General features: G+C 39.0%; 1 protein-coding gene across 1 annotated transcript in view; it reads left to right on the top strand.

Moving 5' to 3' along the window:
- The window catches only part of LHFPL2 (LHFPL tetraspan subfamily member 2), a 125,620-nt gene that overhangs the window by 50,305 nt on the left and 60,902 nt on the right, over window positions 1-14,413 (top strand). Inside the window, exon 2 of the mRNA XM_037374218.1 lies at window positions 12,665-12,717. The gene's annotated coding sequence lies outside the window, so the exon portion shown is untranslated. The remainder of the gene's footprint in view (window positions 1-12,664; window positions 12,718-14,413) is intronic.

Below are 14,413 nucleotides of genomic sequence, written 5' to 3'. Positions count from 1 at the left end.
CTTGATTTTTTTTTTCCCGGTTGCCACAGGTATTGGTATAGTTAAGATTAGGTTATAAGCCACTGTTCTGCCTCCTGCAAAGTAAAAAACCAATCTCTTCTTTTTTCTTGGTTCCGATTTTATTTCATTGCCTTTATTTGGTACCTGGTGCTTGGTGTTCATCCCTCCTTATTTAATAGGAGGCATTAAATAGCTGGTGTGATATTTTAAGAAGGTATGAAGGGACTCTAATAGGGATTTCTTTTCTGTCTCAGTATGTTAAAATCAATTTGGTGGCTCATGTTATGGTGCTCTTCCTCCTTCCCCCACTGCTGGAAACATGAGTGGATTAATCTAGCTCCAAATTGCTTTGCTCTTTAAGTCAAAAAAGTCAGTGCAAGTCTGTGAATCGTTTTATGAAAATACTGGATTGAGTTTCAAGCTTCGACTCCCTGCTGATACATTAAATTCTTCATGGTATTGGCAGGGAAGCAGCAGGGGACCTTTCTTTAGCTGGATAAATAGAAGTGTCAACTCCAGATGCCTTGAGAGTAAGACTCCAGACAAGCTTTTAGTACAGTTACAGAAGGACAAAGTGGAAGAGACTTATGGGACTCCTATGTGTATTGAATTTCATTTAGCCTTTTGGTCACACTAACAGAAAAAAAACACTATAGGAGTCTTTAAAGCATGTATGTTCGTAGTCTTCAGTATAAATATGGGGGTGTTGTCTGGTGTTTTTTTAGTTTTTAATATGTATATATGTATATATACATTCTGACATCTGTTAGGAAATCGTATTGGCAGAGGGTACTCAAACTAAAAAAACTTAGGAGTACCTCTCTTCTAGCGCCCATTGCACATGAAAGAAACTTCGTGGGTCTTCCTTGGGACATTTCCCAACATTTGAAGTAAGCAGACTCATGTGGGACTGGTGACTTGGCAGCATGGACGCTCAGCTTCAGGGCTGTCCTGACATCAGCAGTGTTGGATGCACAGGAGGGAAATTTGTTTGTTCATGATACTCTTTAAGTTAAATAATAAAAGTGAAAATACATAATTATCGTATGCAGTGGGTTCTCTTTTTGCCTGACTTATGGAATCAGTTATCCTATACATTTTAAATGGAAGTCCTAATTAAGTAATGTCAGATAGCAATTTTGCTGAGCAGAATACTTTTAGAACCCGACAGTGTCCTTTGCTGTAGGCAGATTGTTATTCCTTATATGTGGAGGTTTTTACAGAAATTATAAGCACTCTGTTACTTGAATTTGGTTTCTCCTGCACCGTTTCTCTTTTTTCACTCTAGGAAGTCTCTGTTTCTCATTGATGTGCTTCATCTGCTTCATCCAGGGTGATGCAGTGTTTCAGCACTGGCCACGTATGGCACTGCCCAGGTTTGTCCTGGTTTCTAGTTGCCAGTAACAACGTGGTGGGCGGAGGGATGACACAGGGCTGAAAATAATGACACTTCTTTTACAAATAAAGTGGTTTGGTTTGCTGTGTGCCTTTTTTTTTGTTTGTTTTGTTGTGGGGTTTTTTTGTTGGGTTTTTTTGTTTGTTTGTTTTGTTTTTCTTTTTTCTTGTTGCTTTTCTGTTGTTGTCCATGTATCTAGACCTCATGATTGTGGAGAAAAGTTTGAAAACACCTCTTACAATGTGAAGTAATTGCATATCTCAGGCATCCCCAGTTTTAAGAAAACACCAAGTGCCTGGAAGATCAGAGTAACATTGTAGGAGTTGGCATCAGTATCTTGTTTCTTTTGACTGAGTCATCAGTTTGGTGTGACTGAACTGAAATTTGGCTGTTCTTTAACGCATCCTCATAGCTGACTAATTGTTACTTTAAGCTCAGAATTAAGTAAAATAAAATAATTCTTTAGAAAAAGTGTCTTTCATCTGCCCTGATCCCTTCCTGTGTTTGTTTCTCAATCACTGTAGGTAACGTCACTTTTGCAGTTGTTATATGTATAGGTCAAATGAAGGTCCAAGGTAATAGCATAAGGCCATAAATAAAATAGTTAATCAGTGAGTGTTTCATTTAAACACAGTAGCTGGTAACAGCCAGTGGCTTAAAGTACAGAGCAAATTTACAGTGATGCTTTCATAGTCTCCACTGCTTTGCATCCTGAGGACTTACTTGGTCAAAGGAGGCAGTTGTTCGTATTTAATGGCTGGCTGTGGATCCTTCCTTCATTAACTTGGTCCGTTATTTCTAGAGCATATGTGAAATTTAGCATCCACAGCAAACCGTGGCAGACTTCCTCAGCTTAACTCCATCTTGGATGTAAAAAGTGCTTTCCTGAACCTTACATTCCCCAGTATGCTTTGACACCATCAGCACTTTCACTTGCAAATACAGTGAAGAGTTGTTACCTATTTTTCCTTTCTGTGCTTATCAGCATTTTATAGACATCAAAAGAAAATACATCCTTATCACTTAAATTTGTGATCCATTCAAAAGATGCTGACTCTTATACTGTAATAGCCTGGAACCTTCTCGCACAACTGCAGAGCATATATTTTCTGTGTTGTAGTTCTGCAGGATTTTTTCACTTCTGCTTAGTTTTTAAAAGTTACCTGGCAGGCCATAAAATGGATTTTGGCCCTCTGAGTAAACTACTGGGACATGAAATGATGACCTTTAGGAAGAAAAGCTGGATTTTACTTTGTCTTTTTAGTTATAGTGGATGGCTTCTCAGGCATTTATGAATTGTTTCCATCTGACAGCATCTTATTTTTTTGTCTTACTTAGTAAAGAAACAAAAATATTCAGCAAAAAAAACCTTCTTAGAGTCATGGTGTTTTCCCCTTGCACTTTGGAATACTATTACACATGCTTGTGATTATGCACTCTGCAAACAATTGTCAGAAAAATTCATCTGCTTTCCAAGTCCCACAGAAGAACAGATGTGGAATTAAGTTTCAAACAATGTACTCTTAATGGCTTACATGTGGACATGAAACCAACTGGAGCTTAGTGGGAACTGATTGGATGCTTTGTTAGTTGAGCGTAGAGTGGAGAATTTGCATTTTTCTTAGGCTTCATTCTCTGAGCAGTCCTTTGAAAACTAATAAATGAACAAGAAAAGCGTCTGTTTCAGGTATTTAACTCTAGAGAGCCAAAACCTCAGGGGACCACCTGAATGGAGCTGGTATTATGTGTATGAATATGAAGAGAGATTGTGTATATACATGTAGTTTTCTTCCTTTATTTGACAAGTCTTTGCTGCTGTAAAGGATATTAGGGAGTAAAATACATGCGTGTCCTCTGTGTGCTTGGAAAAGCTATTATTTAAGCCAGCCAGCGCTGCCTGTAAGAGATTTCAAGTCATCAGTTGCTGGAATACCATAAGAAAGCAATTAGGTCAGAAAATTTACTCATGTTGTGTTCTAAACTCCAGCCTTCACTGGAAAAATGACTTGAAAAAATAGTCCATGCAACTACTTTGGAAAGGTAGTTTTGAGAGAGAGAAGGTTAGTCTTCAGGAACTCTGGAACTTAGAGAAAATTTACAGAAGTATGATTTTGAATCCATTGGGCAGTCACTGAGATTTAGGGAATTGTTGGATCCTTGTTCCTGGAATTACTTTCTTTGTAATTGATAAGAAAGCTTATGGAAACAGGGCTATTGATAATTGTTCCCAGTGTGATTGCCTTCTCTCATACTGTATAAATATTGAAACAGTGCCTACTAGTAGGAATCTGCATTTTCAGTTGCTGGTGAATGGAAACTGTTAAGATTTATAACTTCATAGAATTGTAGAATGGTTTGGGTCAGAAGGGACCTTAAAGATACCTAGTTCCAACACCCCCTGCCATGGGCAGGGACACCTTCCGTGAGACCAGGTTGCTCAAAGCCCCATCCAACCTGGCCTTGAAGTGTTCAAGTCCCTCACAACCCTCATAGTAAAGAATTTCTTCCCAATGTCTGATCTAATCTGCCTCTTTCAGTTTAAAGCTACTACCCCTTGTCATATCGATATAGTGCACAATAATAAGCTATAGTAGCTTATACATGTAAGATCATTTTCACTTATTTGATTCAGTGTAGCCTGAAAATAATTTGCTTTGTTGAACCTGCAGAAAAAAAGGGGGCAGGGAGGGAGAACCTAACAAATTTGTTGCTTCTTAAATTTTGACAAACTTGATTAAACAGACAGGGTTGTGTCTTGTTTCGGGGTTTATAGTGGTGCCTTGGAAGCTTTTAAAGGCCATTGGAGTTTTTAATTTTTTACTTTAAAATAAAAGTAAAAAATCATATTATATTGAAGGGTTAAGAGGGCTGTGAACTCAGGTGCAGATAGTTTTTCTCTGAAAGTAGTCGTTGCCCCCCGCCCCCAACTTGATGTGGGGTGTGAGAGTAGGAGTGATGCATGTTCTTGTCTTCCAAGGAGTAGTAATGGGAGTCCTTCATCGCACTGCGTTGTTGGCTGTTCCTTAGCTTCTCATCTTGCACATTCATCATTGTGTTTATTCTGGTAGCAAGTAAATGGCTAATGCAAATTAAAATGTTAATTGTTAATAAAATAGCAATGTTTTGAGAGGTGGAGAGGACAGAAGCTTTCAGAAATGTTTGTTATGTTTCAGAGAGGTGGTGTTCCTAGCTTGACTGCTGGAGAGATCTGTGAAGGTTATAGCAGAGTTTATGTATTCCTTAAATGCTTCATATGGATTTCCTGAAGATGTTTTGCTTGTGCTGTGTGAAGTGACCAATTTCTTCCTTCTCTCTGTTTTTGGGGAGATTTGCTTGACCTTAGTTTTTCATGTTTTGTTTCAAAATAACTTTCTTTCATGGATATTACTTTGTTTATGTGCTTTGCAAAAGAAAAAAAGAGATGATAATATTTTAAATAAACATCTTTATACCCCCATGTCTTGTTTTTTAGCCTTTGTCTAGAATGACATCAGTAGCTAAGTATTTCATGTTCTTTAAACACAACTTAGTGAATGTAGATGATGTAGGTATCTTGTGCCTGATCAAGACTTTTAATAAATGCCATTTTCTGAGCCTTTAATAGTCAAAAGCATGGGGTACAGTCAGTTGTTGTGTATGGAGCTGGTAAAGCTCAGGTGAGAAACAGCATCTTTGATGTTTAATAATTTCGGAGTATTTTAAATGGACTTACAGTATGTGTCTTAGAATGCACGTTCAAGGGAAACACATCTGATTAAGTTTTATATTCCATTATTTATAGTTAGAACTATACAAGTTGGAAGGGACTACTAAAGACAGTGGAGGCAATGGTCAGTTTTACCCTCAGCTGGGAAAGAGGGGTAAAAAAAAGTTGGGTGGCCGCCTTCTCTACCCCACCCCATCCTCCCACCATTCCAATTTAAACTGAATCCTTCATGGATTACTCTACAAGCCCATTATTTAAGCCTAAAGTTGACCTATGACACTCCAATTCAGCCTTGCAGGTACCTTTCTATAGGAAATGATAAAGGTAAGTACTAGCATGTCTTTGTAAAGAATTAATTTATAATAGTCTGGAAAGGGAAAAGAAAAGCAGAAACAGAGACCTCTTCTTGCCCTGTGTCAGGAGATCTTTTTTAGATGTGATTCTTCTCTTTTTGTGTACATCTCTATGTGGAGACAATTGTTCACAGTTTTCTTTTAGCTAGTAAAAAGAGTAGTAGAAATCTAGGGAAAATAAAATGTTGCCATAGGAGCACATAACTTGTCAAGAAGTTATATCTCAGTTTACTGAAAAATGTATTTTAAAGACTATTTTAAAGAATTTTTAGAGGAATGTAAAGAATAATCATAACTTTTCAGTGTGTGCTGTGACAGTCTTCAAAGAGGGTGTTATGGGCTTCAGGAAGAACTAAACCCAGATAATTTTATGTCTTGTATTACCAGGACATTTTCTGAAAAGAAGATCATCCCTTTAGCAGTGTTCTAGCAAATTGGCTCCAGAGAAAGCTTAAAATGACAAAAATTAAAAAGGCAAAGGAATGCTTCTCTGCGGTAAACAAAACCACAGTTAACATATTTCTTAGTTGCTGTTCAATTCCCACCATCCCCGGGGCTAGCTAATTCTTCCATCTGAAAACTGATTATAATTTTTAACTCTTAACAAGCAGTGGCTAGCTCGTTTCCCGTTTCTTGGGTTAGCTTCAAAGGAGTGCCTCTTTGTGGGCTTGTAAGCTCATGTTGGAAAAGCGGCCTGGATGGAGATGGCTCAGGACTCTTCAGAGGTCTGTAGAAAGTGCAGGATGTTCTCCAGAGCAGGCAAACTGGACAGATAAGACTTGAGTAAGGATTTTTCATTTCCATAACATGATTTTACTGAAACACTCAAGAAAGGCACATGGAATGTTGCTCAGGGTCTAATTTTTATCTAATTTTTATTTATGTTGGGTTTGGGTTTTGGTGGTTGTTTTTTAGAAGACTGAAAATCAGTCCTAGGACATGAGCTGGAGAAGAGCTAAGCAGTATTTTTAGCTTTGAATTAAGCTGCATGATAGGCCTATTGGTTGGATAATGTTCAGATAGACTATTTTCAGTAGAAAACTTTGCTTTCAGGTCAAATTGAATGGCCTAAGCTCTCGATTTTGTCACTTAGTAAAATCATTACATGAATCATTGAAGTGTTTCATGATTAAAAACCAGCATTTCACAGGTGGAAGGTCACAGGTAGTACCTGTGGGTAAGCAACTTTTTATGTGTATTTTTTTAATTGCATCTATGAATTTGAAAGCTGTGAGGAAGGCATGGAAATTAGTCCAATGTAGAATGTATGCTTAAGGTACCATTGAGGAGTTTGAAATTGTTAACAGCTTGTCTGTGTCTTAGAAGGTCAGTACCTGTTCAGTGTTTGGTTGCTTTGTTACATACCTTGTCTTAAATGTAAAGGAAGTTGAAAGTTAAAAAAAGTCTGCTTTTCTTGGGGTGTGGGGGGGAAGGTATGATGCTTAGGGCATTTTTTTTTTTTTTTTAGGCTGAGGTTCCTAATTTAGTCATGGTGCAAGAGTATTGGAAAACACAGGAAATTTATAAGGTAATTTTGACATTTTCATGATTGTTTCATTGATTTCACAGCTTGTGTCACTAGGATGATACTCTTCAGTATAATTTTGGCTGGAGAAGGTGTTGGATTGAAAACAAAACAAACCCTGCAGCTGCATGTTTAAAGAGTATGTGTACGTGTGAGTGTGTGTGATAACATGCCTTTTTTTCCAGACTATCAAGATGGGACAGCTCTGCAGCCTTCTGCAACAGGCTTGGACTGTCTACCAATTAAATAAAAAAGTGCATTAATTGCTTCTGCCTTAACAAAACTCCACACTTGCCATCTCCAGGCCTTCAGGAGAAGATAACTGAGCTCTCTCCCTTGGAGTCATTCTGTTTCACTTCTGCCAGCAGACAGCTTTATTTGTAAACTTAGCATTTTGCAGGACACAGTGTGTGGTAATCTGGGGGCAATAATTTGGATGCTAATAATACTCATTAGAAATTGTTATTTATTAAGCCAGCTGACATTTAGAAAGTATAGCTTGACTTGTGAAGTGATTCTAGCTCATTGCTGAGGAGCATGCTGCTGGTTAGAGCATTTAATTAGCAACCCAAGGTCAGGGCCCCCACCGGTACTAATGAGCCTCGGCTTCCCCTGGGTCCTGCTTGAGCTCCTGCCTGGGGGCCCAGAAGCCTGCTTCAGCTCAGCTTGGGGCCATCAGCCTGCGCTGGAGCTGTGTTAGCCATGTGCCTGTTCCAGTCCCAGCTGCTGTGGGGTTGACCTGGAACCTGCCTAAATGCCTGATGATTGCTGGGCTGTCCATGGGACCTGTTTCTCTCACCATCCACATGCAGGCGGCAGGTGCTGGCCCCACAGTGAAGCTGCTTTCTGAGTCACTTCTTGTCTGGACCCCCTCAATAATGGCCAAGCTGCAGCCACCTGGAGCGGCTTTAAGGCCAAAATGGAGGCAAGGAGCATTTTTAGTGACTCTGGATGTTCTTGCTGGAGATACTGCTGCGAAACTGCTGGGTTTGGCTGCCTTGGGCTGGGTGGTAGAGGTGATGGGTTGTATGGAACAAGACCAAAGCGCTGGCTGTGGCGTAACTCACTGTGCTGTCCTGGAAGGATGACTTTTTGCTCTGTCCCTGTGACACAGAAATGCAACTCAAGAAGCATGCTGTAAAGTGAACTTGTCAAGTGCTTTTGCACTGCCTTTAAAGTAAACAATTTATGTCCTTTCATCCTCATGGGTAACGCTGAAGATGAGAGCTCCCACTGATTTCTGTGAACATGGGATGGGGCTCCTGGCTGATGTGTTCTATATTACTAACTTCAGCTAAAGCTTTATGCTTAGGTAAAACAAACCCTAAAAGACAAAACTCATTTTAGAGAATAACTTCACTAAAAATAAATTTGTACATCTTTTGCTTCACTTGTTAAAGTAGTGTGGTAATTTGATTCACTTATCACTCGGGTGCTTAATGTATTAGGTAACAGGCTAAGAGGAATCTTTCATGCACATTGTGGGTCCTAATGCTTCTGTATTTATTCTGTTTAGTTTTGTGGGAATTGCTAGTATTATAAAAACATAGTATTTGGTTTAAACATTTTAATGATGTGTAAAACTATGCTGTACAGCTTTCTTGGTTAAGGTGGTGCAGTGGGAAAACAGGCATTAAGAGCAGGGATCAACAGTGAATTATAAGTACATCTGGCTTTTATTAGTTGCAAACTTCAGGGCAGGTGCATTTGGGTGAAATATTTTTTGTAGTGTAAAGTGAAATTTTTTTTGTTCTTATTGAAATAGATTGCAAATTATGTTGGTCTGTACAGTATACTCTTTTGAATTTGCTTTAAATTGCATACATATGTAGCATGATCTTCTAGACTGAACAAATTAGGTAGATAACACAAAAGGAAAAACTGGAATTCATTTTTTTCTTTTGTAGGTTTGTATGAAACTGAGAACAATCAGCCTGAGACGAAATGTTAAAAAATCTATACTGTATCTCAAGCTGTTAGTTTCCCGTGGTGTTTAGCATTGTAACTCTAAATATTTAGAGTTTTGTTTTGTTTTAACCTGCTAGCAGTGTATCCCTAAGAAAATACTTTCCCCTTCTTGTTTTGCTGTTGTTTCTGAAGGTAGCCTTAATGATGCCTATGAAATAGTAGGGCTTTTTTTTATTTTATACTGTTATGCATCGATAGCAAAAGACAAAAGACTCATTGAATATATTATTTCTATTCATAGTGACATAATTGGTCATACAAACCTTCCTGAAGTAAGTAAATATTTCTTTGATTCGGATGCTGGCTGTTATATAATACATGGAAGTATCGCACAGTAGTATAACTGAAGAAAAAGCTACTTGAAAGGGATGTTTTAAGATTCAGCGGATATGTCTGTATTCTTTTTTAATTTTATTTTTGCTGGGGAGGCTAAGTATACCTAATTCCTGTTGTGTGCAAAGCCAGGGTATGTGATACGGGGATGTTATCAAACTGTTCTCTTAACAGTGTCCAAACTATTTGTTTCTCCTGTCGACTGTAAATAAAAAAAATTAAATCAATGGGTCTACTTGGCATAGAGACTTTTTCTTTCTGAATTATATTAAAGCATTTCTCCCTTGCAAATGAGAAAGGAGCTAGAAATGAAGACTGTCATGTTTTCTTTTTTTTTGTTTGGTTTTTTTCTGTGGGGGTGGGCAGTGTCGGGGTAGTGTTTGTGTGATGCAGCCAAATTTACAGCTAGTTGAATAGGAACGAAGAAATGGATTTTCGGTATTTTTACCAACTGTTGAGGAAATCTGAGTTATTGCACAATCAGTATGGAAGAGCTCCTGAGAGAAGGAGTGAGAGCATACATGTGGTTTTCTCATTCTGATTTGTTTGGGAGGCTTTGGGTTTCATTTTGGCCATCTGCAGCATAAGGAAAGTGCACACAGCCTTTGCAGTGATGGGGCAGTAGAAGGCCTGTGGGGTTTCTTCTTGTTAGCTTTGTCACAATTGTGGTGGCAAAAAAGAGCCTTTCTTTTTAATGCAGTAATTGTTCTGCTCCGCCTTTGTGTTTGTTTTTTGGTTGGTGTGTTTTTTTTTTTTTTTTTTTTTGTCATTTCTTGTATGTGGGTAAGGAAGATCATTGCCATGCCTTTGGCAGGGGGACGGGATCTGTGAGAGAAGGCTCTTCTACAGCCTCCTCAATGGGCTGATCCTGTCTCACTGCCCCATACCACTTCTCTTTCTTAGGGAGCCCAGACTCCAGGCAAGGATATTTTCCTTAAAAGCACCGCTTAATTCTTACTGTCTGAGCAATCCATCATTTTCACGTACTTAAATTTGGTCACGCATTTTTGGGTGCTGGGATCTAAAAGAAAACAATTTGGCCTTTTTCGTTCATGAAACGTAGTCTCTGCTAACACTGTTGCATTTTCATTGCCATGTTAACTGCTTTTGAGACAGAAGAGGAAAGTTGGAGTAACCACAGCTACTTAGTAGAGTCGTTTGTTTTTGTTTTTTTCTGGAGGAATATTGTGTGTGCCAGGAATTTAGAGACCATTTTGGCATACCAGTGCTCCCAGTATGTTTTCCTCTGTCCTTGACAGCATGCTTTGTTAGGAGTTTTGTGTCGATTTTTCTGTTGTTAAACCGTTTTCACCAAGACCATTTATCTCTCTTTGTTATGAGTCTACTGACCTTCTGATGCACTTTGTTCTTTTATGTGAGGGGAGGTTCTTCATATATCCTGTCCTGAAGTATGTACAAAAATGTGGAATTTGCTATTATTGTGGGAAACCCTGTAGTTCAGCATCACTGAATCAACCTTACCTTACCTTTATTACCTTATTTTATTACTTCTTGGTACTGGGGATCCGACGCTGGATGTGATATTCCAGACATGTATTCTTTGAGTGCTGGCTAAAGGTGAATAATCACTTATTAGTGGGAGCTTAGCCTGTAGATATATCCCAGGATATTCTTGGCCTTCCTTGCTGCCAGAGCTAACTGCTAGCTCCTGTTTAGTCAACTAGCTAACTGTTTGCCCAGGCTCCCAGCTCCATTTCAGAGAGCTGTGCCCTGGGTGGTCAGTGCCCAGTCTGTCCAAGGGATTAGACCATCTCAGGTACTGGACTTCATCATTGTCCTTGTTGAATTCCATGAAATATATGTGTGGGATGGTGGAAGGCATTTGAAGGTATGTTTCATAAGCTTGTGGGGTGAACATGCTATGTTGTTTAGGTTTTTATTCCAGTCGTTTAGGAATTTTGGGAGTTATTCCCAAGTCATACCTGACTTTAAAATGTTGTTATAAATCCCAATAGAATATACAAATAATTTTAAATGTATTTTCAAATCTTTGAATAATTTGTTAGTAAAATAGAAAGAGAAAAAGATGCAATTTTGTGCATGCTTACTGATTTATGTGTTACTCATAGAATCATACAACAATAGAATGGTTTGGGTTGAAAAAGACCTTAAAGGTAATCTAGTTCCAACCCCTGTGCCATGGGCAGGGACACCCTCCACTAGACCATGTTTCTCAAAGCCCCATCTAGCCTGGTCTTGAACACTTACAGAGAGGGGACATCCACAACTTCTCTGGGGAGATTGTTCCTAATTTCTTCCTAATATCTAATCTAAATCTACCCTCTTTTAGTTTAAAACATTTAGTGCTATCACTAAATGCCCTTGTAAAGAGTCCCTCTCCAGCTTTCTTGTAGGCCCCTTTTAGATACTGGAAGGCTGCTATAAGGTCTCCTTGGAGCCTTCTCTTCTCCAGGCTGAACAACCCCAACTCTCTCAGCCTGTCTTCACAGGAGAGCTGCTCCAGCCCTCTGATCATCTTCATGGCCCTCCTCTGGACTCATCCCAACAGGTCCATGTCCTTCTTACGCTGGGGGCTCCAGGGGTGAACACAGTACTCCAGGTGGGGTCTCATGAGAGCAGAGTAGAGGGGGAGAATCACCTGCCTCAACCTGCTGGTCATGCTTGTTTTGATGCAGTGCAGGATAGTGTAGCTGGAGCACTTGTTGGTGAAGACAAAGGCAAAAAAGTCATTGCGTACCTTGGCCTTCTCCATAATCCTGGGTAACCAGTTCTCCTGTCTCCTTCTGGAGAGGGTCTGTGTTTTCCCTAGTCTTCCTTTTGATCACCAGTGTACATACAGAAGCTTTTCTTGATGCCCTTCACATCCCTGGCCAGACTTAATTCTGTCAGGGCTTTCTTTAGCTTTCCTGATCCCTGGCTGCTTGGACAATTTCCCTTTATTTCTCCCAGGCTACCTGTGCTTGCTTCCACCCACTGTAGACTTGCTTTTTGTGTTTGAGCTTGTCCATGAGCTCCTTGTTCATCCATGCAGACCTCCTGGCCTTTTTGCCTGACTTCCTCTTTGTTGGGATGCATTGCTCCTGAGCTTGGAGGAGGTGATCTTTGAAGGACCCCTCTTCTCTTCAGGTCTTTATCCCATGGTACTTTACCAGGCGGATCCCTGGAGAGGCCAAAGTCAGCTCTTCTGAAGTCTAGTGCTTGTGCTTGTTTTTCTTAACTCCTTAGTGGTTATAGCAATGTCTAGAATGCTGCATTTCTAGCAAAAGAGAAGTGTCCTGGTAGTGAAATGTTACCTTACAAGTGGAGTTGTACTGTTCCAGCCACCAATATTAGTCATAAATACTGTTTTAATGTTTTTGGCTCTGTACCTTACTTACATTTTATGTCAATTATTTCTCTAGGTATTGCCAGGCGTTTGAAGTGGTTGACCAAGACCTAAGGACTTGGAACAGCGGTGAGTAAATGAAATTGAGATGATATTATTTGGTATTTTCACATGCTGTCTGACTCTGAAGTTTGACTGCTGTTTGAGGGATGAAAGATGTGCAGGAAGTTATGCCTTTTGAGTATTTTCTTCTGAGCACCAAGTTCCTGTTCCAATGACTTTTAAGCACAGATTTTAAGAGGTGAAGAGTAGGTAGTCTCAGTGACTGCTTTTGAGAAGTAAAACCTCCTCCCCACCACCACCTTGACTTAGAAAATACTGAACTAGAAATACTTCCAGCAAAATGGTTCAACCTATACCTGTTGAAGCAGTAACATACACCATGACACATTGTATTAGATGAATGATGCCTGAATCCAGACTTCTCAGAATCACACAAGTGTATACATTAAGCAATTATAAAAATCAGATATTATTATAGAATATGTGGAAACCTAAGGTAAGTTAATAAATTACTGGGAGGTTAGTTTTTTTGTCTTTAAAGCCCCAATTTATGTTGGTGATTCTTAACTCCTCCTCTGCAAACTGTGGTGTCCTTTGTAAAAGTAAATAATTTTATTGATCACCTACACCCTTCTCATTGCTGATTCTTTGCATCCTATGTGCCAATTATGTACATGTTGTGACTCAAGAAGAATGCAGGAAGGAGCCAAGGAAGAGCTTTAAAAATTTCAAATACTTTTTAAAGGGAACTTTCGTTTAGTAAGGCATTTATAAATATATTATTTGCACTTCCCTGGCTGTGGGCATAGGCTGCCAAAGAGAGTGTTACAAATGCAGAGATAAACTCACCAACTGTTGTTTGTACTTAATAATAGTAGTAGAAATAATAATAATAATGATAATAAAAATGGTAATACTTCAAAAAAAGTGACTGCATATTATTGCCAAGAGGTTGTTATTTAGAATAATGGAGTATTTCTATTTCTCTGGTTTCCATAACAGAGACAATTTATGTGAAATATTTTGTATTTATGAGATCTTGTTTGTTTTCAGTGCTGTTGGCAGAATATTTTAAGTTTTTAGCCCCCATACATGTGGTTGCATGTGCTGTTGACTGTGGTGTCCAAGAACCAAACACAATAGTGTGAGAAACTCTTTTCTTGCTTTTGCCTTCTTTTTTGCTTCAATGACTTCTGAAAATTATGTTTGTATAGTTCTAAGAGTACCGTTTTGTTAAAACTTCTAAGGAATTTATCAGTTTAGAACATTTACCTGTATGTCATTTTATATTTACTATCTCCTTTCAGTTTCTGCTTGTATTTTACCAGGAAAAGCAAATAAATAAATTTTAAGTGAATTTGTTGGTTATTTTTGGATAGTTCCTTTTTGCCTACTGTTTCTCTACCCTGGTGCTCCCATCCTCCACCCTCTGACAATTCTCAGGACTAAGCTGTGTCGTCCTTCATGGTGTCATCAATGCATAAGTGGAATGAATTGATAGTTCCTGTGCACTTTGCATCCACCTTATTCCTCCTCCTTGATAAGAATGAAATTTGTTCTTTCCTGCTTCTGAAGTGTTTGCCGGGGCATTCAGGAGTCCTCAGAAATAAGTGATATGTTTTCTGGTACTTCTATTAGTTCATTTAGTACTCTAGAATGCATGTTACAGGTCCTTGCCCACTTTGAATGTGTTCAGTTGTCTAGGATGTTTATGGTCACAGTGGATACCAGAAAGACCCAAACAACATTCAGGTTCCCATAG

The sequence above is a fragment of the Falco rusticolus genome, chromosome Z (genome assembly GCF_015220075.1).
Source record: "Falco rusticolus isolate bFalRus1 chromosome Z, bFalRus1.pri, whole genome shotgun sequence".
NCBI lineage: Eukaryota > Metazoa > Chordata > Aves > Falconiformes > Falconidae > Falco > Falco rusticolus.
This window is presented reverse-complemented; position numbering and strand designations above follow the sequence as displayed.